The sequence below is a fragment of the Varanus komodoensis genome, unplaced genomic scaffold, assembly GCF_004798865.1.
Source record: "Varanus komodoensis strain SLA01 unplaced genomic scaffold, ASM479886v1 scaffold2, whole genome shotgun sequence".
NCBI classification, from domain to species: Eukaryota; Metazoa; Chordata; class Lepidosauria; order Squamata; family Varanidae; genus Varanus; species Varanus komodoensis.
Window position 1 is genome coordinate 56,503,002 of NW_025335568.1, and position 26,297 is coordinate 56,529,298.

Below are 26,297 nucleotides of genomic sequence, written 5' to 3' on the forward strand. Positions count from 1 at the left end.
CCTTAATATTGACTTCTGCTACTAGGAATAATGTGAAGGTGCCTCGATGGAGAGCTGAGCCATCATTTGTCGGGAGATGCTATTCTGAGAACACGCTTGAGATATTTCCTTCTCTCACCACCATGACTCAAAGAAAAAGGACATTTTCATAATTTTCTCTGATGATTCCCCAATATGTTTCTGTTGATTTGTTTTTGTAGCGGGTGCCATTTCTCCATAAACACAAAAAACCCAGAATGATGCTATTTTTAGCGCATTGTGGGAAATACAAGATGGTGGTCAGGGTACCAGTGACAAAATACCTAAAGCTAAAGAAAGAAGCTAAGCCACTGCTGATGAAGAATTCTATCCCTAAGTAACTGTTGAAGTATTTCTGCTCCCACTGGAGAAATCTGCAATGTTCTGTCTCACCATATTTCTCTGTCCAGGCATCTGTTCACAGTTTGGATGTGTAATGCACATTTGCATATGTTACTTTACATACATGCTCAAGCCTGTAGTGCCATGTCTTCTGAAGACAGCCCTATTTGTAAAAATTGATGTAAGGGCAGGGGAGTGGAGGGCACTGGATTTCAGGGGGAGGGGGGAATCAGCCAAAAGATTCAGTAGGTGAGGGCAGCTTCTGAAGCCTATGTAGGGAAAAAGCCAGGGGATCCAGGGATCAGAGATCTTTATTTCAGCTACTGTCCATGGGCAGCAGAATGGTAGGGCAGAGGGTCTCCCAGATTTGGGACTCCAGTCTTAGTGGCCACTTCTGCCTCAGATTTTCACACAGCTCCCAATCAAGCTTGTGCTGTTTTTTCAATGAACGTAGCACTGGTTGATTCTGGGGACTATTTGTACCCCAGACACAAGCATGTCTCTAGCAAGGCTCTCATCTCCCTAAGTAAGTCCTTTGTCTGACTGATGCTTTTCTTTAAGATACTACTAAAGGCAAAATAATGAATTTAAGGTTTCAGCAAGTACAGGTCGTTGAACCTGTAAAAATGATGCTTTGGCCATTTATCTTCCATTCAGCAGGCAAAAACTTGGGCCTACAGATGTTAAAACAATGTAATAATGTATTCCTTCAGTGGATTTAGATTTTATTTCATTTTATTTGAAAGATGGGTATGCTCCTCTTCCTGACAATCAAGAGAGACTGAGATATCCTCAGTCCTGAGATATAGGTAACTATATCTATGTTTGAGGGCCAAAATTATCTCAGAAATTTATTGTGAGGCAGATATGGGGATAGATTTAAAAGTTCTGGGAAGGCCTGTTTGCTTGCTTGTTTGTTTGTTTGTTTTGAAAGAAATATTCATAGAAAGAAACCTGTAAAAGGCAGGTGGCTGAAATTTGGCAGCATCATTTACCATCTTGCTGAGGACAATATCCTAGGAAGACTGCAGGTCTACTTACATGTAAATCATGCAATAAAATTTGAGCGTGGAGGAAGGCGAGTCAGCCCATGTTGGGTGAAGGTCGTCAAATCTTTGAGGGGGAAAAGAGGAACAGCAAAGCAATGAACATTAAGTATCGGACAAAGACATCTTTCTGTTTCTGTATTTTTTAGCAGAAAAGACATGGAAATGATCCTCCTTCTGATTCAGAGGCATTTGGAGCTCTGACTAATTTGACAGCACTATAAACATTCCATTTAGATGCCACAAGTTTCCTACATGCCCAAAGACACATTTTACATACAGCTCCCCAAAGCACCACTTGTGTTTCAAGTGGTGGCATGTTAAGAAATAGGGCAAAAGAGGTGGTTGAGAGGGAAACAAACAACATATATCACACGGCATAAAAGCAGCCAAGAGCAGAGAATTGTCTTGTGGAACTACCATGGAAACACCTCAATGACAGACAAAACATATATGTATTTGGGATAAGATACCCTAAGCCCCAAATGTATAGACTGTGACGAAGATGCATTCCAGAAACAGAGAAAGCTAAAGAATTTGTTGTGTTAGACTACTTTATGCAGTGATGTTTTTGTGCCATTTGAAAATTAACACCTGTCCCAATTTCTCTTTCTAGGGACAACATAATAAGAGTAGCTTAATGGGAACTAGACCATTGGTTCATCTAACTCAGTATTTTGTAGACAAATGATCAGCAGTTCATTACGTTCATTTAGTTTATTTCCATACTGCCCAATAGCCAAAGCTCTTTGGCCAGTTTGCAAAGATCAAGACCTTAAAATGCATTATAAAAATGTATACATGCAAACATAGAAACATACAACACAGAGAAAGACACACATGCCTCTACAACAATTTGGAACAATAAATAAGGAAAATACAAAATGTGACTAAAACCTCATCATACGCCAACAATGCATCAGAGAAGAAGATCTTCACCTGGCACTGAAAGGATAGCAGTGGGCAGGTTGACCTCAGGAAGATCATTCTAATCATTTGGTGCAACCACAAAGAAGGGGCTTTACCTTGTTGACCCTCTCCAGAGTTTCAGACACATCAGGTAGGGCTCAGATTTAGTTGTGCTTAAAGTGGAGCCATTTGAAATAACAGGACAGTTAAATCATAACCTACATAAATGCTAACAGTTTCAATGAAATCTGGATCCAACTTGGTGGCATCCTCAGCCATTCCCCAATGCCAGGGTTCGAGGACTTCAGCAAAGCATTCAGCTATTTCCCTTCCATTAATTAAATGACAAGACTTGACCAGGGTATCATAGTCTTATTTTTATTTCACTAAATTGAATATCATGCTACTGTGTCACACCTGGTTAATGTGCATTAAATTAAATGGCCACCAGATTTCCAGGCATTGTCACAGAGATTAGAAACATGCATCAGTTATCTATTAATAGTGAATATACTTGCTCTCTTTTGCAGCTGTGTTTGTTCCCAAGTCAGCCAGATTCAAGGGATGAACACAGCTGATTGTGTTGGTTTCCTCTCAATTTCTAATTTTTCTAGTCTTAAATTTGCTTCATCCCAAAAACTGAGATACATAAAAAGTGCATAAAAATTATGCACATTTTGTGCATTTCTCACACTACATGCATTTTATACCTATTTGCCTGATATATACATTTTGCAAGTATTTTTCCAATAGAAGGAACTTTATGCCATTTATGTACAATTTTGACTGAGGAAAAGTTACTGTTATTTTAGTTTCACCCATTTGCTTTCTGGGGACCAAAGGGTTTGTGCATTGGGAGCCATTGTATGACTGGGCAAGCTCACCCTCCACTCCACATAGCAGCCATATTTTAAAAGAGCAAATGGCACCACCAAAATTCCAAATGCATCCACTGACCAAACTATCTGGGAGGCCTTTCTAGAAGCCGAAAGAATGGGGGAGTCACAGTTCTTGAGGGGCTGCATTCCACACTCTGGGCTGCCTTCTCACATGTTTCTCAGTGAGGCTTTCCAAAGCGTCTTTCCTGCAGACCTGACTGCCCGGTCTGCTTCACAGTAAAACCAGCAGTCAGTCGGATAGCTGGGTCCTAATCTATTCAGTGCTGCAAGGGTTAAAATCAACACTTTGAACTGAGGCCAAACAGCAACTGGAAACCAGTGTAGATCAGTGGTTTTCAACATTTCCATAGCCAGGGACCAGCAAAAACAGGAAAACCACCTTGGGGACCGCTGAGGTAGAAGCAAAAAGCACCATATTCTGTGTATTAGTTTCCAAACACAGTACTAAAAAAAATGAAAATTCTCCAAAACAACCTGAAACTGAGCAAGAAAAAATGCCAACAGAAGAACAAAATGCGAAATCGGTGCAGTATCTTCCAGCTGGTTCCTGCCAAGCCGTCTCTCCCCCTCCCTGCCACCCCCCAGTGGCACCAGCAGGCCCCCACCCCCCACAAACACAATACCAAATGAGGAAGAGGTGGTGGAGCACAACCAGTCCCTGCACAGGTCCACAGCAGGCAGGATGTGCTCCCCACCCCCACCCCCCATTGACTGGAAGGAAATCTCGCGCGGATTGGTGCCATTCTGCCGACCGGTGGTTGAAAACCGCCCGTGTAGATTGCTCAGGTATTTTGGTGATATGATCCTAAAACTGTGAGTAGGTTAAGAGCCAAATTGCCACATTTTGAACTAACTGGATTGTCCAGATGTTCTTCAAGGGTAGCCCCAGACAGAACACATTCCAATAGTCTAACCATGATGTAACCAAGGCATGAACACTACCAAGTAGAAGTGGTTGAAAATCCATTTTGAGCCACCTTATTGAGAGCTGCACTCCAACTCATCAGGATGGTGCAAGGCTGTGGAAGGCTGGACTAGATGATCTCCAGGTTCCCTTCCCATTCTGTGATTCCATGAAAGCACCTATTACTGGAATCATGGAAATACATGTGATATCAGGGCTTGCTGGAATTGCATACAATTTCCAGGTGGCAAGAGTTGCAAGAACCTTCCTGAGCTGTGTTGGTAGTTAAACCTGGCTTTCCATCTGGTGTTGCTTAAGAGAGAAAAATCTGTCCATGAAGGATGGGTGCTGCCTGGTGGTCCTAGCATTATAAGCCATCTTCAGGCCCTTCAGGCCCCGTTTGCGACTATCATTTGAAAAGTTTGCATTTCCTCCCCTTTCTAAGGCCAGGGCACGTCCGTGTGTATGTGAAATCCTGAAGGAAAAGGCAGCATTTGTGCTAACAGGGATTAAGAAGCACAAAACTCAGAACAAGATGATCCAGATTAGGATAGACAATACAAACCATCCCAAGTAAAACAAAGCACTGGGTAAGAAGGCAACATAGCTGAGGGGCAGAAAAAACCAGCAGAGCAGAAAAGTATTTAAACAAAGTAATACAAAGAAAAATAAACTCTGCATGTCTGTACAGTAGCTTGTAGCAGAGAATTTACATGGCCACCCCCTCCCAGACTTTCGCCACTTTCTGTGACTGTCTGTGAACACATGCCGATAATGGGGACCAGTAAAACCATTCTGCTCTGTGCTGACCAGGCCATGTCTAAAGTCCCGTGCCTGATTCTAGGTGCCACATTTTAAGAAAGACATCAACCAACTGGGGCATATTCAGTGGAAAGTGACTGGGATGGTGGGATGGTGTTGGGAATGAAAGGGGCAGTTATTCCAGGTCAGGCGGATTTGAACTTGTCAGATGAAGAGGGGTTCTAGGAACTCAAATCCTCAGAAGCTGAAATGGAAGAAGTGGAGGGACTTGTCTCCAGGGTACCTTCCCAGCTGTTCAGGCAAACTCTGAGAAGAGTCAGGATCTGCAACTGCAAGGAGGGGGCATGAGAAAAAAAACTGTGTAACTCTTGACCCCATAATGCAATGTTGGGAGAAACAGGTCAACCAGACAGAGGGGTAACGGACAGAGAAGAGGCTTGATCATCTCCATAAGGGCCATCCCAGAGGATGGGGGTCCAAGGGTACTCAGAAGGAAGGTTCTCAGAAGCAATTGGGTTCAACGAACTGCTGGATTCATGCTCAGATACTTATTCTTTGTTGGTTGTGCCTACGGTCTGTTGTTTTGCGAGCGCAAAGGGGGAAACCTAGCTCACAAAAGTGAAGACTGCAAGTTTTGGAAGGCCCTGGGCAAGATACCCTCCATGCCCCCCTTCTCTCAATGGCTGGGTTCACACAACATAAGTATCCAAGCACACAAAAGAACATAAGAACATGAGAAAAGCCCTGATGGAACAGACCAAAGGTCCATGTAGTCCAGCACTCCATGCACATGATGACAAACCAGCAGCCCACAGGATCCCTCCAGCAGGACGGGTGCAAGATCTTCCTGCCCAAGCTGCTCAGCAACTGGTGTGTGTAGTCACGACACCTCTAGAAGAGGTAGTACATAGCCCACAGGGCTAGTAGCCACTGATAGTGTCCTCCCTCATGAATCTGTCCAATCCATCTTAAAGCCATCCAGATTGGCAGCCATCTCCACTTCCCGGGGTGGCAAATTCCATGGTTTAACTATATGATGTGTGGAGAAGCACCTCCTTTCATCTGCCCTAAACTTTCCACCAATCAGCTTCATGGGATGTTCCCAGGTTCAGGTGCTATGAGGAAGGGAGGAAAATGTCTCCCTCTCTACTTTTTCCACACCATGCATTATTTTAAACACTTCTGCCATGGCTCTCATTACTTGCCCTTTTACTAAGCTGAGCAGTCCCAGCTGTTGTAGCCACTTCTCACCGGGGGGCTGCTCCAGCCCCCTGATCATTTTTCTTGGCCTGCTAAATCATGTTAAACCATGATGGCTTCTTAGCTGGGGGTTACTTGTTTTCTGAACCCAGCAGCATGGTTTAACCACTCTGGCTGGGGTCAGACAACAAGCCACTTCTGGGTTAGAAGCCATCATAGCTTATTGTGTTGTGTGAACCCAGTCAATGAGTCTGTCTTCTAACCACTATTGTCAGTAGTTGCTACTGTGTCGCTTCTCGTTTTTCATCACTGTTGCTTGCCTGCTTGTGAGGCACTGGGCTGGTGAGCAGGTCTCTACTGCTCCCCCTCCTCACCACAACCATTGTCTGGGCCAAAGCAAAAGGCAGGTGAACAAGCAAGATGGTGAAGAGGAGGAGGAAGTCCAGGGGTCTCTTGTCAGTGGATCATCACCACTGGTGGAAAGGAGGAGGAGGAGCAGTAGATATTGCCACTGCCTGCTTGCTCACTAGCTCTTTGTCTGTCAAGAGAGCAAACAGCAGTAATGATGAGAGGAATGAGGGACGGTTACAACCAGTGACAATGTGGGGGAGGTGCACTGAGGGTGGAGGGCAGAGGGGGTGTCTTGCCCAGGGCCCTCCAAAATCGCCTCACAATCCTGGGCACCCTCCTTTGGACCTGTGCCAGTTTGTTGATGTCCTTCTCAAGAAGTGGTACCCAAAACTGGATACAATATTCCAGGAGTGGCCTGACCAGCACAAATGGGAGCGGAATGTTACTTCCCATGACGTATGAGGTGCATACCCAACTCTCCCTCCCTCTGATGCAAGCCCTGGTGAAGGGTTTGGAAACCGAGTCCTGTGAGAAATGCTTGAAAGAGCTGGATGTACTTAACCCGGAGAAGAGAAGGTTAACAGGAGACCTGAAAGTGCTCTGAAACTAAAACAGGCCTAAGATACGGATGGATTGCAAGCTGGGCTCAGTCTGATAGGTTCACAAGTTATGTGTAGGTTTGACTAGTTCCCATTTCTGCTTCCAGGCAGTAGCAGAGAATTTGAGAGAAGAAGACAGGTGATTTCTCAGGAGTGGCTACACCTGATTTGATATGCAAAGACTAGTCTCCAAGCCTTGATATGATGGGTTCCCACTCCCACTCTCAAAAGCAACTCAATTCATTCAGAGGACTTTCCCGAGATGCCTGCAAGCCCATGACTCATGCTCTTATGAGAACTGCTTCTCAGAAGATGGCAAGTGGGTGCTCAGGGACAAATGGGTGATGCCCTCACCCCAGAAAGGACGTGTTACATAAGCAATTATTCCACATGGGAAGAAATGACACTAATGCCTTTCGCTTAAGTTGCTCTGCAGTTCACATTTGCTTCATTCACAGCTAACCGGAGGGTGGCTTGCTCTCATGCAGAGCTCCAGGGCACTTTCGTGTTCTGTCTCCCCATGCTCGCTTTATTTAGTGTGGTGCCAATAACTAAGTCTCTCTCTCCCCCTACTGAAGAATCTGTGGAGCTTTTGGAAACTTAGGCTAAGCTGTATTCCAAAATAGTTTCTTAACAATGCAAAGCCAGAGTATGGATCAGTTGCTGGACCTGGACACTGAAAACCAACTTCATGTTACTTTCTGGTTAGAAAGTTCATTGGACGACACTGGGGAAATCACCACATCTCAACTCAACCTGTTCCACAGGGCTGTTGTCAGGACAAGTTTCGAGACAGCTTCCCCAAAGTATTTAGACTGCAACCTCCATCATCTGCACCCAATGGCTATGCTATGTAGAAGGCACCAACTTGGGAATATTGCCTTATATAAATAAAGTTCTCTTTGATTAATCAGGAAGATTAATCCATTAAATAGCTTTTGATCAAATAAAAGTGTCCTCAATTAATTGAACAACAGATTTTTGTAATAATGGGATTATGTTGCACTGAAGATTTCACCATGTCCAATACGGGAAATCCAGGGTCAGATTTCCTGGCATCTTATCTTAGGGAATGCTTCTTCTAATACAAACTGTGGCAACACATGTGGCCTTTATGGGAAATAAAATGCAGATAAAGACATGTATGGGCAGTTTCAATCAATCATTTGCTTGATAGACTAAGAGCTAAGGTCCTTGGGTTGGCTTGGTTGCAGGAACTAGCATCTTCCATTCATAACGATCTATGTTGCAGAAAAGGGATACTGAAATGTGCATTTCATTTTATATTGTTACTATTTATTTATTTAGGAAGCTTATGAGTATATGTTTGTATTGTGTTTTATTATTGTATATTGCTCTGCATTAATGGTTTGGGGTTTTTTTGTTTTATTGTTGCTATTTGATGTTTATGTTTCCTAGTATTGTTCTAATTTGTTTTCCTATAATCCATTTAGAGAGTTCTTTGGGCTAACTAACGCACAATATAAATTAAATAAATAATACTTTAAAGCCACAAAAATGCAAGTTGGCACAATCAAGGTAGTACCCTAATATGGATTTTGGCAAACAGGCCTCCCAAATTTGATTGGCCATTTTCTTTGTCCTGTTCCTTGTCATACTTGTTACCTTGTCTTTTTTTCATGGTCACTTTTCTCAAACTGGTACCCTCCTGATGTTAATCTGGAATATGACTGACAGCATTTTGGCATTGGCCACACTGGCTGGGGCTGATAGGAGCTGAAGACCAAAGCATCCGGAGGGTACCAGCTGGGGAAGGCTGTTCCATGCGCCTCCATCAGGCTACATCCTTGGGATCACAGAAAGTCTCTCATCCAGGCATGACCAAAGACCTCCTTAGGTTCAACATGGTTGCTGCATCACCTATATTTGGCTAAACCAGTTAGAGTGGAGCTACTCTGCATATATTTCTTTTGCTTATGGCCCAACTGTGACAGCCATAGAATGTAATAGGCTCTGCACAATGCATTTCTGTGCAACATGTAGTGATGGCAACACACCTGGATGGCTTTCAGAAGGGATTAGACAACCCTGTGGAAAATGATGCTATCAATGGCTACCAGTCCTAACTGCTACAGGATCAGAGGCAGTAGAGTTCACAATGCAGGTGACTGAAAACCATGAGCAGATGGGTGACATGCTGTTTCAAAGCTTCCTCTGGACATCCAGCTGGCCATTTCTGCAATCAGAATGCTGGCTGGTGTACAAAGGCCTTTGTCTAATGCAGCAGAACCTTCCTTGGGATTAAGTCCTTTCCGTGGATCAGCCATCATGTTTAATCCAACATCTCAGCGGTTCAAACAAATTTATATTTCCATTGTTCAGTAACATTACTGGTACAACATTTACAAAGAACCTTTGACGTTACAGAAAATGGTTATCTGTTCCATGGGGAAATCTCCCTTTTTTGGTGAACGCTTAGGTTTAGCCAGCCCTCCCCTACCCCTGCTTTAAAGGAAATTATGCTACATTTAAAATATAGTTGCTATTTGGATGGGGAAACTCTGTTCAGATTTCAGTAAATGCTGAAATTCATTATCCGTCATGTAAAAGCTACTAACTCATATTTCTGACATCAAGTCATATTTTACCAAAGCAATGTTTTCTCATTTTTCTTGAATGTCATAAGATTTGGAGTTTCTGCATTGTTTTAGCATTTCTGCCAGAATTGCCATCAAACAATGTGTCTTTAACTTTTCTGACCCTATTGTGTCAAAAACATCTCTCGTACACCCGATACTAGGCCTTTTATTCACTGTTCATATCTGAGGTTTAAGAAATACTCTACAGGAAAACCTCAGGACGTACCAAATAGTTTCTTTTCTTTTCTTTTTTTAACACTCAGAGTCACATCTGGAGCCATCCATCACCAATAAGGCCCAGGTACAAACGAACTGCATTTAACACGCATGCACATACGCTAATGAAAAGACTGTTAAAGGATCCATGGAAAACAGAAAGCATCAAACAAAATAATACAATACAATCAGGAATATTTTTTTGTCTAAAGTATCTAGCAAGCATCCTGTTCAGTGTTATAAAAAATAAAAGCAGAACTTTGCATGCCAGTTACAGAGAGAACCTACCCTTTTCCTGTAGTTTAAAAACAGTTGCAGTTGGAAGAATTATATTTCCTCTTCAGTTTGTATCTGTGTAACTTGCTTTATCATCAAGTCCTGTGCTTTGAATGCCAGCAGATCCACAATTCCGAAACAAAAGTTTAACAGCGGTAACTATAAATTATAGTGACAAATACAAATTTAGCAGGATAGTTTGCACATGAACTCATCAATTTAGTGCTCCATTTTCAGAATCCTTTCTTCTAACTTTTCAAGTCCTCAGCAGTTGCATAAAGCCGGCTATTTCTTCAAGATGCCTAAACCCCTCTTTATTTTATTAACAGGGTAACAGAAGTTTGTTTTGACTTGTGGATTTCTTGCTGTACTACTTGAAGGAAGTCAGCATAACTGATGATGAAATTAAGAGACATATCACAAAATTTATTTATTTTTATGCAATATCTTTTATTGAGGAACTAAGAGTCTGTGCTTTCAATTACCATAACGTGAAATATTTTTACACAGATGTAAGATATGTCACTTTGTTATGAAAAGAAGCTGCATATGAGAAAATGAAAGAAAGATGTAGAACTCCTTGGGAGACTCTGCATTTAATCTGTTGCACTTCTCTCAAAGAAGTGCACCTCAAAATGCAGGAGATTGCCTGGTTGGAAGCAACCAATATTGCTTAATAGGTTTCTAAGCATGTTTTTATACAGAAATTTGAAAGACACTTATATTAATGTGTGTAATCATTGCTATCTATCCCTGTGGAATGTCCCTCAAAGCTGCAGGCCTTTGTCCAATTACCTGAAAGTGCATACGTGTAACATGGAACTGAATGGAGCTTATTTCTGAGTAAACATGCATAAGATTGCAGTATAACAATGCAGGCCTATACTGGTCTATTCAGAAGGGAGTCCTATTCACTTCATTAGAGTCAGGTCAGTGGGTAAAGGATTGCAACCTCCTTTTCTTAAATAACAGATAGAAATGAATGTGCTTTCAAAACAGCATTTTAGGTTTTGCATTTAAAAAAAAAGATGCAACCTTTTTGTCCTGGGACAAAAACAATTAAAATTTAATTGGCAATTGAAGAAACAAGAACAAGCGACCAGTGCAACCAAGGTAACTGTGTCAGAGACAAGGTGCATATATACAGGAGGGGGTGTGGGGGGGGGGGGAGGCTACTGCCCTCCAGTCCTGCTTGTAGGCTTCCCATGGGCCACTGCTTGGTCTAGAATCATGGGTTAGATGCATCCATTCTACATAGCTTCATTGATTTGGGATCAAGTTTAAATTCCAATTTGCTGCCCTGGTTAAGGAATCTGAGCTAATCTGTGGGTTTTAGTAGAGGGTTTAATCTGTGGGTTTTAATCAATGTAATTTGCATCCATGTGCAAAAGCAGGGCTACTTTTGACAATTTCAAGACTAGAACTAGGTGCAACATTCTGCAACACCAGATAAGGTGCTGGGCATTCTCATTATGTTATTGTCATTATCTCACATACTTCCACGAAATATGGCCAGTGCTAAAGGTCTCTTTTTCTCTCATCTTCACCACATGCTTGGCTCTACAGGTTATCTGTGTACCATGATTATTAAAAACAATTATATCATATTTAAAAGTACTTGGGCATAACTGAAATCAGGAGGGTACAAAATTCCAGGCCTGGCTGTTTCTCTCAGGGTTGTTCTGTTCTTAATACAGTTATACATTCAATCAAAACCTGTTTGATCCACAATTCACTATGATATTAATAAAAGTGCCAATTTCTGTGTATTTATGCTACGGAAAGAACACAGCAATTTGTAATATTTGCTGATGCAAGGCAAATATTATATGGATGGAAGGATATTAAGTAATGTTTGTACAATCCACCTCAAAGTGGAAAGCTTTAAAGCAAGTCCTTCTCTTGCTAATTGTAATCTTTGCCATTGCACAGGTGCACTGTAAGAATCCCAGCAAAGCGATACTCAAGGGTTACAGCACAACCTGCCCTCCCCCAAAGTCAAGAAATAAATTGTTGGAAGCTCTCCAAAGGCAGCGAAGTCCAAAGAAAGATGAATTGGCTGGCAAAATCGCACTCTGTTCCCAGGCACTAGGCCCAACAGATCAATATAAAAGGCACCACAGTTACCACACAAAGGTAAAATGAGCCTTCCTTTTCTTGGTCCAAGGTGAGGAGAAGGATGGCCACATCTGTGACTCAGCAAACTGGCTTTCGTGCAGTTAGTACTTATCACTCTGAAAGATGTCTGTGGAGAAATTAATATTTAATAGGCTAATCGATTAGATTAATTGATGCACAGTGCAATTCAAGATGTATCAACCATACAGGAGGGATGAGTGGCTCTGTCTGGCTTTATTTAGCTTGGAGTGTAATTTTTCCACTGCAGAGTTCATTTGTCCCATTTATTTATTTATTACATTTTATACCATCCCATAGATGAAATTCTCTGGGCAGTTCACAACTAAAACCATAAAGTGCAGTACATAAGTTTGAAACCACAGTATAAAGGGAAAATGAAAAGAAAAATAAAAGCTACCACCAGTGCAAAGATTTAAAATACAGGAACCGTGCAAGGATGTAAAATAATAAAGACTGAAAGATGAACATGTTTGGAGGACATAGAGGGTTCAAGCTGCTATTGAAAAAAACATAATGTAGGTGCCAGGCAAGACTCTCTGGAAAGCTCATCTTCACATCAGACTGCAAATTTACATCTATTTTGTGCACATTTCCCAAAAGGTATGCACTTTCATTTTTCAAAAAGATGTATTTTGGAGGGAATTGCAATCCAGCCAAAAGGCACTAAGATGGCAGGGGCTGTTCTAATGGGAGGATAAAGGAGGAAGTTGAGCCAGCAATCAGCCAATGGGAAAAAAGAGACGTTCTAACAGCGCTTGATTGGCTCTTGTGCTCCAGAATGTGCAGGAGTCTTAAAATGCCTGAAGGAATGTAGCTGCTGTAGATGCAGCAGCAAAACCAAACCTTTTCAGAACACCAGCAAGTTTAATTTGTGGTAAATACCAGCAGTACCTGCAGGTCAAACAACCATTAATTTTGTCCCATCAAATAGACGGGAATTCACTGTTCACCAAACCAGATCCTGATGACCCTTGCCCTGGATTTTGTTTCTTGATCTCACCAAAGCACTCTTTCCAATCTAGTATCCTCCAGATGAGTAGGACTACAGCTCCCATAATTCCCAGCCAACATAGCCAGGGAGTTGGAGTCTGATGTAGCTCGATAGCCTCCAGGTTGGGAAGGCTGCACTGAAATGTCATGGTATGTCCAGAGAGAGGAATGGTGTATTGGCAGGTGGCTTGGATATAGATCTCTCCTCCTCCAGTCCCTCCAGGCTTCTTCACTGCTTCGGGGTCCAGCACAAACTCTGCAGCCTCACCTCCAAAGCCTTCCGTGGCCTTTCTCCAGTTACCTTTGTACCTTCACATAAGCACCGTGCTCTAATGGCCAAGGGTCCATAGAGTTCATCAGTCATTTCATACAGTGGCCATCCAGCTACCAACATGAAAGCCAGAAGGTCAGGAGTCCAATTGCGCACTCCCAGCCACGTTCTCCAGCAACTGGTGCACCCATGTATTTTGCCTTTGACCGTGAAGGCAGCATAGAGCCATCAGAACTAGGAGCCATGGCTAACCCGTCCCTTCATGAAATCCAGTTCCCTTTGGAAACCATCCAAAGAGGTGGCCACCACTCTATCTTCTAGAAGTGAATTCCATAGTTTCACTATACATTCTGGGTAACAACCCACCCTGTGTTCAGTGTTTCTCCAAAGCCACCACTCCTCCACTATCAGGAGAGCTTCTGCCACTAATAAGTTCTCTCTTACAGTCATTTATGCTGGGAACTGCCTTCCTGGACAACCTACGTGACATTGCCCACCTTTCATGCTACTACTCCTTGAAAGCTTCATTTGCTATGAAGACTCTTGTTGCCATAGTCTACCACCACTAAGCCTATGTCTACAGTCTACTATCTCTAAAAAGTAAAGGTAAAGGTTTCCCCATGACATTAAAGTCCAGTCATGCCTGACTCTAGGGGGCAGTGCTGATCCCCATTTCCTAGCTGAGGGAGCCAGCGTTTGTCCGCAGACAGTCTCCGTGCTCATGTGGCCGGCATGACTAGACACCGAAGTGCATGGAACGCTGTTACCTTCCCACTCAAGTGCTACTATCTATCTACTATCTATCTCGCTAGTGGTACTATCTATCTACTATCTCTACAGCCACTAAATATATGTATCTGTGGAAAACTGCATAGCCTTCCCCATCTATTCCTCCTGCATGTTTCTCTCTTCTCTGTTATTGTGTCATATTTGAGATTGTAAGCTCTACAGGTGACCACTCATTCTCTCTGAAGGACCATGAGCGTTGATGGTGCTATATCATAGAAATTTTTAAATAAATAAATAGAACATTCCCTTCATTTATGAAATCTCAGCCCTGAGCACTATTGTTTATATGTGCTGGCACTGCCCCATCGAAAGAGGAATGCATCAACAGGCTTGGGAGAAGCCTGAAGTTTGCAGGAGACCAAAACCAGAAAAAAGAGAGAGAGAATAAGAGAGAGAGAAGGGGTACGACTTGACAGAACTCCTAAAACAGACCAACAAAGAGTGAGCATGCTTGATGTCCATGGAATATTAACTGATTAGAAGCTCTTCATGCTGCAACATTTTGCTGCAGATTCCACTTAATAACAATAATTGTAATATTATGAGAAGACATGGCTTTGCTTCCTCACACTCAGCTGTCAATATTTCAGCCGGACTAGTACAGGAGTTTTGTTTAGTAGCTACAGCACCCAAGTATAGACCAGAGTGCGTTGCCTTAAACCAGGTAATATTTATCTTGCTTGTATATACAAGTGCTGCTTGTGTTACATTTATTCAGAGGTTGGCACTTCTCCTCTTCCGCTTCATGATTTCTTTGTAGACTGAAACAAGACACTGACTTCCCTATTAATATCCTCATTCTGCTTGCATATATTTTAAAACCTAGGATGCTTGGCAATCCACAAGTTGGATTATGTTTTTGTTGGGCTGGAGTCTAGCATATTTAACTTAAAGCCCAGCACAGAATGGTCCTTATCTGATTATGAAACCATGAAATACTAAGAACAGGCATGTCTCGTCCAAGGCGGCGGGAAACCCAGCTCAGATCACCCAGGATACATTTTCAATGTCAGTAGTTTTTCATCCGTCTGAATGACAGGCTGTGTATACAAACACTCACAACTCCAACTAAGGAAAGAAGGGCAGACACAGAGGAATTGAACAGACAGCAGCTACACTCTAAAAGTATTCAAGCAGGTAATTAAATTATTTTGGCACACACATTCATCCCAGTCTTAGACTCACCCATGGAAGAGGCTGAGAGTTTCATTCCAAGAAATCTGGCAGGATAGGTTTCCTAATGTTGGATTCTTAAAATATTGTTCTCCAGGCCAGAGGCCTGATGCAGGCCAGAACATGTTGCAAGCAGAGTTAAGTTAGTACCTGCACCATTGGACTAAACGTGGAAGAATCTAGTAGGAGAGCATCTAAGCTAGGGTGGAACTGAAGGCTTAGCTGTAACCACTTGGCTGGGTCACTCAGCCAGGCTTACTGTGGTAGAACTTGGAAGCTATATTGATTTGCCGAATGTATCTCCCACCTTCCTTTCTTCATAGAACTCTAGATGGTATATCATGACATTCCCAGAGCCTCTGCACATTGGGGTGATCATTTTGGCATAGCCAAAAAATTAAAAAGGCCAAAAAAATCATCACTGGAAAAGAGGACAAAGGAAGACGCAGATTTGTGTAACATTTGCATGTGCTCCTTTATAGGCAGAGATACAATATGAGAAAAAATGTAGCTTTTAAATAGAGAAAAAAAATCTCACCGCAGCGGGGACGACTGACAAGGTGACCTGAATCTGGCTCAAACTGGTGTCCATGCATAAGCCATTGATGGGCAACATCAAAGCTTCTTCTCCCTTCTTCTTGTTCTGTATGTTGGACTGGGAATCACTTCAAATAGAAGCCACCTCCTGATAGAGCATGGGGATGGGGAACTTCTGGGCCATATAATGTTTCTGGGGGCTCCCCATTCAGCCTGAAAGCTTCTTCTGCTCTTATCTCCGGCTTGTGACTGGAAATAAGAAGACACTGAAAGGCAATTCAACTTTAAACACCTTGCACAGAACAAAAGTGTGCCTGAAAGCTGTCACAGGGGGCGGTGGGGGGGGGCTTCCTGTTGAATGAATATGCATAGACTTGAGAGGTGTTTTGTGTGCTTGTGGGAGATTGTTAACATAGGCAAGAATCGCATCTGTCCTTGGCCCCACCATCCCATTAGCCTGACCTACTGCTGGAATGCTGCCCCAGAGGCTTTCCCCAGATGAAAAAGCAGAGGAAAAGGATTGCCCTCTGCAGGGTACAGCGTGGAGGAGGCTGGTAAGCTACAGAACGAAGTGCCATCCGCCAGCTCACCTTCTGTTAGGTTCAAATGAGTGGCTTGTGTTTGGAAGTCCAACCTCCACCTCTGCTTTGGACTTAGGCTCTTGGAGAAGTTGATCTACTTTTAGTTTCTCCAGTTTGCCTTTGGGAAATGAATGTTTTGTACCAGCCAGGCTAACCATGGCAGCCATTTTGTGAGCATACCCACAACATACTCTCAAAATTCCAGTGTCTCCAAAAAAGTTGAGGACTTTTTGAGGACTGGGGGGCGGTGATATGATCACAATCAGATAGTGCCTGAAAGGCTGCCATGAAAAGGAAGGACCAAGATTTCTTCTCATCTATTCCAGAGTGTAGGACACACAATAACAGACTTAAGTTAAAAGAAATCAGATTTAGACTAGACACCAGGAAGAATTTCTTCACTGTCAGAGCAGTATGACAATGGGACCATTACCTGTGGGCTCTCCCTCCCTCGCTTGCTTGCTAGTTGCAAAGTCGTGTCTGACCCATCATGACCCCATGGACAACATTCCCCCAGGCCTTCCTGTCCTCCACCATCCCCTGGAGTCCACTCAAGCTCACACCAACTGCTTCAGTGACTCCCTCCAGCCACCTCATCTTCTGCCATCCCCTTCTTCTTTTGCCGTCTATTGTTCCTAGAGACATTCAAAAAGCATCTGGACTGTCATCTGAATGGGTTGGTATAAACTGGTGTCCCTACAACAGCAGCAGGTTGGACCCAATGGTCTTCTGGCCTCTTCCAACTCTATTATTCCATCATTCTATGAACTCTGAGATTCAGATAATGAAGTTGTGGAGATATTCTGTAATTTCATAGTTGCAAGGGGGTTCTGACCTTATCTAGTCATGCCATGGGATATTCTTAGGCTTTCCAGAAAAGATGTTCATCTTGCCTCTTAATACTAAAATGTTTCTGGGAAAGCAGTTCCATAACTGTCTTGTGAAATCACCTCTTATCCTTGATGCTTGAAATTCTCTTGACTGAACAGAGTTACTGTTAGGAATTTCAACTTTTTGACTAAAACCTAGTCAAAAAAGCAGATGTCAGTTTTCAGCTTTGAGCACCATTAGTCCTTTCTGAGAAGTGAGTCATACAAATGGAGTTCTTGCTCCACGCCCTCCAGGAACCCTATTCAGACTTCAACATTCAGGATATGTCCTCACAGTATTCAGCAAGCCAGAGAAAAACACACCTGCATCAGAACCTCCCCCCTCCCCAAGATGTAGAGCACCCCATCTCCATCTGACCCATGAACTCTGCACTGATGCTCCAATCCTGTCTTCATGACAAGCAAAGTGAAAACCAAAAATAAGATGGCTGCATCACAGGTCTCACACTCAGGGCAGGTAGCTGCTGGCCACCCATCACAAAACAGCACCACCTGCAACTCCCGGGGTCAATGGAATAAGCCATTTGCATGCAAGAACCTTCAGTGCCCATGAACCAGCATGATGAGCTGGGAGATTCTCGTCAGTCAGACTAGCTTTGTCCAAAAGCTCTCCAAGACAGTTCATAAATAGTACTCTAATTTGAAAATGAGGCAAGTTAAAGGTTAGGAAAATACATTCCTGCTTCTGCCTTTCCAAATGCCATCAAGGTGATATCAGAAGAGCTCAAACCAATGCAGAAATATTACCGATGAAGGATATTTACCAATGTACTTGGGACACAATTCAATTACTCAAAATTAAAAGCTAACTGTTGACACAACTGTTGACACAAGTTCTCCTTTCTGCTTCTCCACTTCTGCAACCATACAATACTTAGAAAGATTCAATCTGTCCTAAAACACAAGAGGACAGAACAAAACAGAAATATAATAGACAGCAAAATAGGAAAGCGGAGATTATTTCAGGAGCCCCCTAAAGCCTTCTCTGACTGTTCAATTGTTTGTTTTCCTTCCCATAAAATTTATTTTGGCTATAGTCAAATTGACAGTGATTAGATTTGAAATCTCTCCGTGTATCTCTCACAAGAACACTTGGTTTGTTTGTGTAGCTAACACAGATTTGGATAATGAGCGTGCTCTTTATTAATGATCAGATATGAATGGCAAACATTGCTGTGAAGAGGTCAGTCAGGAACTGTGGCACAATGTGCCGTTTTCTTTGCTGGGCGTTTCCTTGATCAAAGTATGCAGTAGTTAGAAATCAGCGCTGTTTTCCTCCCCTCCAAAAGCCCCGAGCGATATCAAATGTCTTATTAGCCGGCAAGGATCAATCTATGTGACCCGAGCAATGGCAAACGTTCCAGAATTCCCCTCTGCCAAAAATTGCAGGATTAATACGGGCCGGGAAGGAGGCTGGGGGGGTGAAGTCTGATACAAAGTAAATCCTGAACCCTCCTCAGCATCTTTGCAGATAATATCACTAGATTCGGAGTGCAGCGTCCCATCCCCCAGCACGGCGAAAGACAAGAAGACTGGAAGAAAGGCAAGGGAGGGAGGGAGGGAGGGATCTTGATCCGCTGCAGAAAGTGAGGCAGGAAGTGCCCAATGCAGAGTCTGGGGTCCGCACAGCTTTCATTTCACAGAGACACACAGACAGCCGATTCCCTGGTGACAGCACACTGCACTTTCCAATCCCGCACAGGATTTCCTTCTGTCTGAAAGTGTAAGAATTGCTCCGGTAAACACTGTGCATATGCCTTCCAGCTGTTGCACTCACTCTGCCGCTGAAGGCCAATGACAAGAAAAGTATTATTTCCTCCTAAAACCTTTTAATCTCCAGGCTGTCGGAATTTTCATAGGCACGCCCCCCTCGCCACTCACCTCACTTTTCTCTCTGGAACTTTTATCTTCATTAGCAAATGGAACTTTTTCCAGGGTGACATGCTAATTTTCTCTCTCTCGCACCCTCTCAGTAAGTATTTCTTAGGTGAGTTACAGGCTGCAAGAGTTAGGAGGGCTTGAAATAAGCCTGACCAGCAACTTGCAGGCTGGTATACATCTCAGAATTTAGCTAGGTACCGGAATTCACGCCTTTGCTACAATTTCCCACAGTTTTCTGCCATTTAAAGGTAACACTATGCATGTGAATACTCTCCTGAGACAATCATAGAACAGTAGAGTTGGAAGGGACCAAAAGGCCATGGAGTCCAGCTCCCTGCTCAATGCATCCCTGGCAGATGGCTGCCCAACGGCCTCTTGAATGCCTCCTGTGTTGATTCTCATAAGGAGAAAGGCCCCATTTCAACATGTTGCTTTGTTTAAAAAATCAGACCAAGATGGAAGCAGAATGGAAAAGAATTATGATAAAACCGTGTGAAGATGACACAGACTAGAAAAAGACTTGCACATCCCTGCTAAGCATCTACAGTTTGCTATGCCATCCTTTTGTTATGGAGTTTGCCCTGGTGGAATTTAGCCTAGGGAAAAATAGCCCACTCAGTCCTGCCATTGTTTGGCTTACTTGCATTAGCAAAGGGCTGTTGCAGAATTAGTTGAAGGGGAACAATCCTAAATGCAACACATAAAGCATTCATCTAAAATAGCAATTAATATTTCCCTGGGCTATGCATAGCAATATAATACGAAAAACAATGTTTCACCTATTAACCTTTGCTCTGCTTAATGTTAGTTTGGCATACAAACTTTAAACTAGCATAAAAAGGCTTTCCTCAATTTTAATACTGCTCACCCAAGTTCAGACCTTTGGTTTTCAGAAGTTTTAAGTATCCAAGTCCTAGGCTATTAAGGGCTTTAAAGGCTTCTATCATCACCTTGAATTGAGCCCCAAAACACACAGGCGAGCAAGGAAGAGAGTGGATGTTCAGAGTGATATGATCTGATTCCCAACCCTCAGTTAAAAACCTGGCAACTCAGTTTGGCCCAGCTGAAGCTTCTAGATATTCTTCAAGGGCAGTTATACCTAGAAAAGAATAGGGTAATTGGAAAATCATTCACATATTCACTGGAAAGTATAAGGTCTTAAAGTAGGTCTATGGACCCTTTCAGACTTTGCCAGTTCAGATGAACAGCAAGACCTAGGCTGAGGGATAGAACTGGCATACCTGAAGGCACAGGGCTCAGGCCACTTCAAAAAAGGAATGAAAAGAGCTCCAAATGGATAGTTCCAAAGGTGAAGAATGGATGTCAAAATGACAAATGGAAGCAAATGTAGGTGATACATAGTAGAGCAAAAAATTCCAACTTTGTGTATATTCTGACAGAATCCAAGCTAGTGACTAACTGGAAAAGAGACCTTGGGGTTCTGTTGGACAGCTGGATGAAAATGTTGACCCATTGACAGCACCAAACTACCCTCACTCAAATCTATAGTGGCACCACATTTGCAAAGCTTTGTGAACGGCTGGTCGCCTCAGTGCAAAAGGGTTCTTGTGGAGCTAGAACATGAGTAGTAAGGGCAACCAAAATGACCAAGAGGTTGGAACAAACCCTTGTGGCCAAAGGGTACATTGTCTGGAACTACTTAGCTTAGAGGAAAGAAGGGTAGATATGGAGAGACATGTTAGAGGTGTACAAAACTATGCATGGTTCATGATATATATTTTCTGCCACTCCCATAAGACTAGAACCTGGGGACAACCTATGGTGAAAAGATTCAGGTCAACTAAAGAATCTTCACATGCTACATTTTTAAACAATGGAATTCACCACCACAACTTGTGGTGATGGCCACCAACTTGCATGGCTTTAAGAGGACCAATAGAAATTCATGAAGTGAGAAGGCTATCCATCTCTAGAGTCAAAATGTTACCTCAGTGCCAGAGCAGCGTGACTCATGTTCTGGTTCCTGGGGAACATAAACAGGCCTCATGCTGGCCTCCTGGCCTCTTGTGGGTATCACACCGGCATTAGGTTGGCCACTGTAAGAACAGAAAGCTAAACTAGATTCAGCATCCTCTAACATTTTCATGCCATGAGACGCAAAACTAATATGTGGTTCAAGGCAGGGACATTCCCCTGGGTACCAAGTTCAAGGAACCACGAGGTTCAAAAATTGCAGATTCAGGTACCAGAGTTTATAAAATAGGATAAAATAGAGCCCAATAAAGGAAGAGAAAGAGCCATATGAAGGGGTATTTCTAGTAAATGGGAAAGACTTGGCAACAAATTTAAATTGGTGATACAACATACAGCACAAAACTATACGAAGCAATTGGCGAAAACTCAAAGAGTCTTTGTTTCTAAAGTTATTCCTGCTCATAAACCGTTCCAAAAGAAAGCAACTTTATTTCATGCCCTCCTTTGAATACCAATGAAAATATTTTACTAACAGTTACTGGATGTTTTACTAAAGCAATTCAGCATTCTGGTGGTATCTAACTCTTCTTGGTCCCAACGATCATTCTTGAATTCCCAGTTCTGGTGGTTAAGAGAGAAATGAAGACCGCAATGGCAGCAGTTTCCAAAGGTCTTCATTTTGAGAGGACTGACAGAAGTCAATGCAAATATTTGAGTACTAAATATTAAGCATTGCTGCCAAGGAATGACAGATTTACTGGCTTCCAAATCTAGCCTTTGCCATCCTTTTACAATACCATTTTTGCACTGGGAAAGGAGAAGACGAATTCTGAACTTCCAAAGGGGTAGCTCTTTCAGTGTGTTGAAGGAAAATGACAAGGTCTTTTCTGACCCTGCTCACCTCCTTTGCATCCACTCCAAGGACCAGCTCTTAGACAGGAGGAAGCTTTTCACAGCAGCAGGAGCCTGGGCCAACCTTTGCCTCTCTGTTCCTTCTGCACCACAAAGGATGCCCATCGGAGTTCAGATAGCTACTGGCAGCTTCACCAATTTATGCCTCAAATATTTCTATTGTTTTTGTTAAAATAACACAAATTAAAGGCTAAATACTAGGTCCCCAAGATAATAATAACTATAAGTCTGGTCCTTTCTGTCCATCCGACCTGAATTTCACCTCTATACATACCTGTGGGAGCGGAGAAAGGTAAATCATTAGGTCCAATGAAAACAAAATTCAAAGAAAACAAAACAACTTTTTGACAATCACATTAAAGCTTACAGGTAGGAAGAATAGCTGCAGTCACTTTTCACAATAGCAGTAATTGCTGGTAACACAAACACTGGAGCATTGCTAAGTTAATTAACACCTGTGATTTTGGGTTAGGCAACCATTACCTTCCTTCAAGCCCAAAGTGATAGAAGTCATCTTCTTGACAAGCTGTAATTCAGTTGTTTCATGCTGACGTCTCCCTTTGAGGCCCCCTTTTTCAAGACTGGCCATGTTCTTTATTGCAGAAGTATACCAGCATGTTATATATGCATCGAGGCAAACCCATGCTCCACCCCTACCCAGCACTTTGGCTAAGTAGTGCCGGGCGTGGGGCTGTCTCGGTATGGGCAAGGTCCCGCTCCCTGACGAATGGAGGACACCCAACCACTGGCACCATTATAGTTCCACACCCCTGGCCAAAGCCTTGGGATCCTCACCTGCCTGGGCCCCCCATTTCCACCACTGTGTGATTCCGGTTCATTTGCAGCCGTGTCCCCAGACAAGGGCAAGACCCAGCTATAAAAAGCAAACAGTCAACTGTTTAAGCCAAAAGTGCTGAAAAGCGCAAACCAAGGCTATGGGAGTGCATTTTATTTTGTTAAAAAGAACAACAACCTTACGAGGCAAATTTTAATTATGAAACTTGACCCAGGTGGAACTTCCTGAATGGCTGGCATGAAGCTCCCACCTTGTCAGCCGTAATATGCAGTGACTTTACCAGTCTGTCTGTTTCCCATAATATTGCTTCTAAATTCCATTTCAACAAGGCTTTCAGACAGCATGTTTCAAAGGGATTATTACTGCACTTACTGGGTGATTAAAACCACTCTCCCCTCAGCCCTGTGCCTATAATGCCACCTTAGGCATGCAGTAATAACCCAGAAATTACTGGCTGTCATGTCTTATTCCTTAATTATATTGTCACGGAACCACCCTTACAAGGAATCATTTTTAGAGAATCCAAAAGAAACCAGCTCAGGCAGAAATGTCCTCTCTCCTTTTCAATCTCTCTCTCTTTCTACTTCTTCATAGTTTTTGTTTTTCAAAACATTAAGCTAAACATGAGCATTCTTAAAGAAACATTCCACAGAGCCACAGGTTCCAAAAAGTCCCGCGCCTCGGGCTGACGTTATCTGTCTCTCAAACAGATGACATCTTGGTTTTGGCAGGCATCCCTGCTTCGGAATCCCACCCTGCTGCTTATCGCAGCCGGATCTCCACTTCCCAAGCGTGGCTGGCAGGCTGACAATTTGGGGAAGGAGGGGATAAAGAGGAAGGCCATACCTTCACTTGCAGACTTGTCCCCTGAATCAAAAGCAATTTTTGTTCAAAAGGATGCCTATCTCCAAAGACAGTACATGGAGCACAAGGAGATCCGATGGCCCATTCTCCTGCCAGCTGCTATATCGGTTTTCTACTTGCAGAAAGTGCTCAAACTCCTACTTGGCCAATGGAAAGCAAAATAATAACTATGGGGAAATCAATTGATATATCTATTATATCTCACCTTTTTTCCTGCAAACCACCCGGGGTGGTTTACATAATCCTCTTCCTCCTCTCCACTTAATCTTCACAACAGCCCTGTGAGGTAGACTAGTCTGAGGGCCCCAGAGTCACCCACTGAGCTTCAGTGCTGATTTGGGACTAGTACATGTGTCTCCCGAGGCCTGGTCCAATGCTCTAACCACTATGCATCTCATGACAAAGCTTTCCCCCAAAGCAGCGAAGGAAATCTCAGTGCATGGCAAGGACATCATGCAGTGATGGCCCACACAGAACTGGGTTCGCATTCAGGATGGGATGAATCCTGTTGGAAACTCCCTCCGAGCATTCACAGGCTTCCTCTTATACGGAACATACATGCAGGTTCTCAATGCATATATGAGAACATCCATAGGTCCACTCATTGCTGGGCTTGGGTAAATCCTACATGTCTGGGGGACGTTACTAGGAAGAGAATAACAGTGTGATCAAAGTTAGGCATGGCTTAAGGAATGGAAACAGAAAATAATTAAGGCTAATACTATGACATATGGACTCTCTAGGATCCTTGGGTTTACCTTGCGATTTGTCGGAAAACCTTGAGCTTCTTTGTCCTTGCAGCAACAGATAGGAGGTTCCCGGTGAGTGTTTTATATCTTACACCCTACAGTGGAGTATCAACATGTCTTTTCTCTGTACAGATGTTCTGGTGAAATTTTCTCTCTTGAAACAACCTTCCAATCGCTGCCATTTACTTAGTGGCTCACACAGAGATGGTTCACTGCAAGGACCATCTCTGAGAAGTAAGCTTTCCCCTTGCTATACCCAGACCTCAGAAACCTTGTGGACTAGAACCTCAACCAGTGTAGACCATTTAAGTGATTCAACCATTTGTAAAACTCAACAGTCATTTATCCTTCCCTGTGAATTTCTCAAATAGATTAGATTACACCCAGGCCAGGCTCAACACATTCATAGTTAGCAGCTTTCTTTACTTAAAAACTTCTTTACCTCCAAAGGAAGTAGACTTTTAGTTATTCAAAGACAAATGATTTTTAAATTACATCCTAAAAGGCCCCAGATCATTAGTCATTTTAAATAATGAGAAAAGGTAATTTACGGCTATGCTTATGCTTACAGAAATAGAAAAAGGTCAGTTCCCCACGCCTTACATCAGAGCAGCGATAAAAGCCTTTTACCTAAAAGTGATACTTCTGTGGATAAAAGCACATGGTTTGGCTAAAAATTACATATTCAAAGATAGATGTAATTGGCTTTTCAGATGAAATACTGTAGCACTGATCCCAAAGACTTAGAAAGAAACAATCACAAACTTTTGATTTAGAATACCTACTCCGGGGTCAGTTCCATTAGTTAAACCTTCAGTTTTAGCTAAGTGCTGGTTCACATTGCATTTAGATCCCACCATTTTTCCTCTTGTGAGTTACCCAGGGCAGTTTACACAGTTCTCCTCCACTCCATTTTTATCCTCACAACCACCACCCTGTGAGTTGGGCTGGTTGAGAGGCTGTGACAGGCCCAAAGGCTGAGTGGGGACTAGAACCCAGATCTCCTGAGTCCCAGTCCTGACACTTAACTACCATGTCACACTGGCTCTCACACAGACTTTGGAGCCCTAATCATAGAAACACAGAAGTCAGAAGGGGTCTCCCGGGCCATCTAGTCTGACCCCTGGCTCCAGCCAGCTCTGCTCATTAGCCGGCTCCACACATAAAGTCATTTCTTTATTACCCTAAATTGATTTTAGATGTATGAGTTACGTTTTTTTTAAAGTGGAAGCCACAAGAATTGTAGCTTTGGGTTTGCCTCAATTCAGACCTCGGCACCTCACCACACATGTCCATTTTAGCACAGCTCTTGTTGTCCATGAGCTCTTTTCTGCTGACAGTTTCCCCGGAGGAGTTAGACGGTTTGTGAACTTCTCAAACCATCAGAGAAGCTTAGCAGACAATTGGTAGGGAACTGCATTTCATGAATACACTGAAATCTAAGTTTTGACTTCTGTGTCATCATGGCAATTCTGACCTCGAAACTGCCCTGAAATTGCAGTAGCTTAGACAATAACTACAACTTAATATTTTATAGAGAACTACCTCCCTAATGAGAAGGAAGGCATCATTAGAAAGGACCCTGATGCTGGGAACGATTGAAAGCAAAAGGGGAAGGGGATGGCAGAAGTTGAGGTGGCTGGATGGGGTCACTGGAGAGGTGGGTGT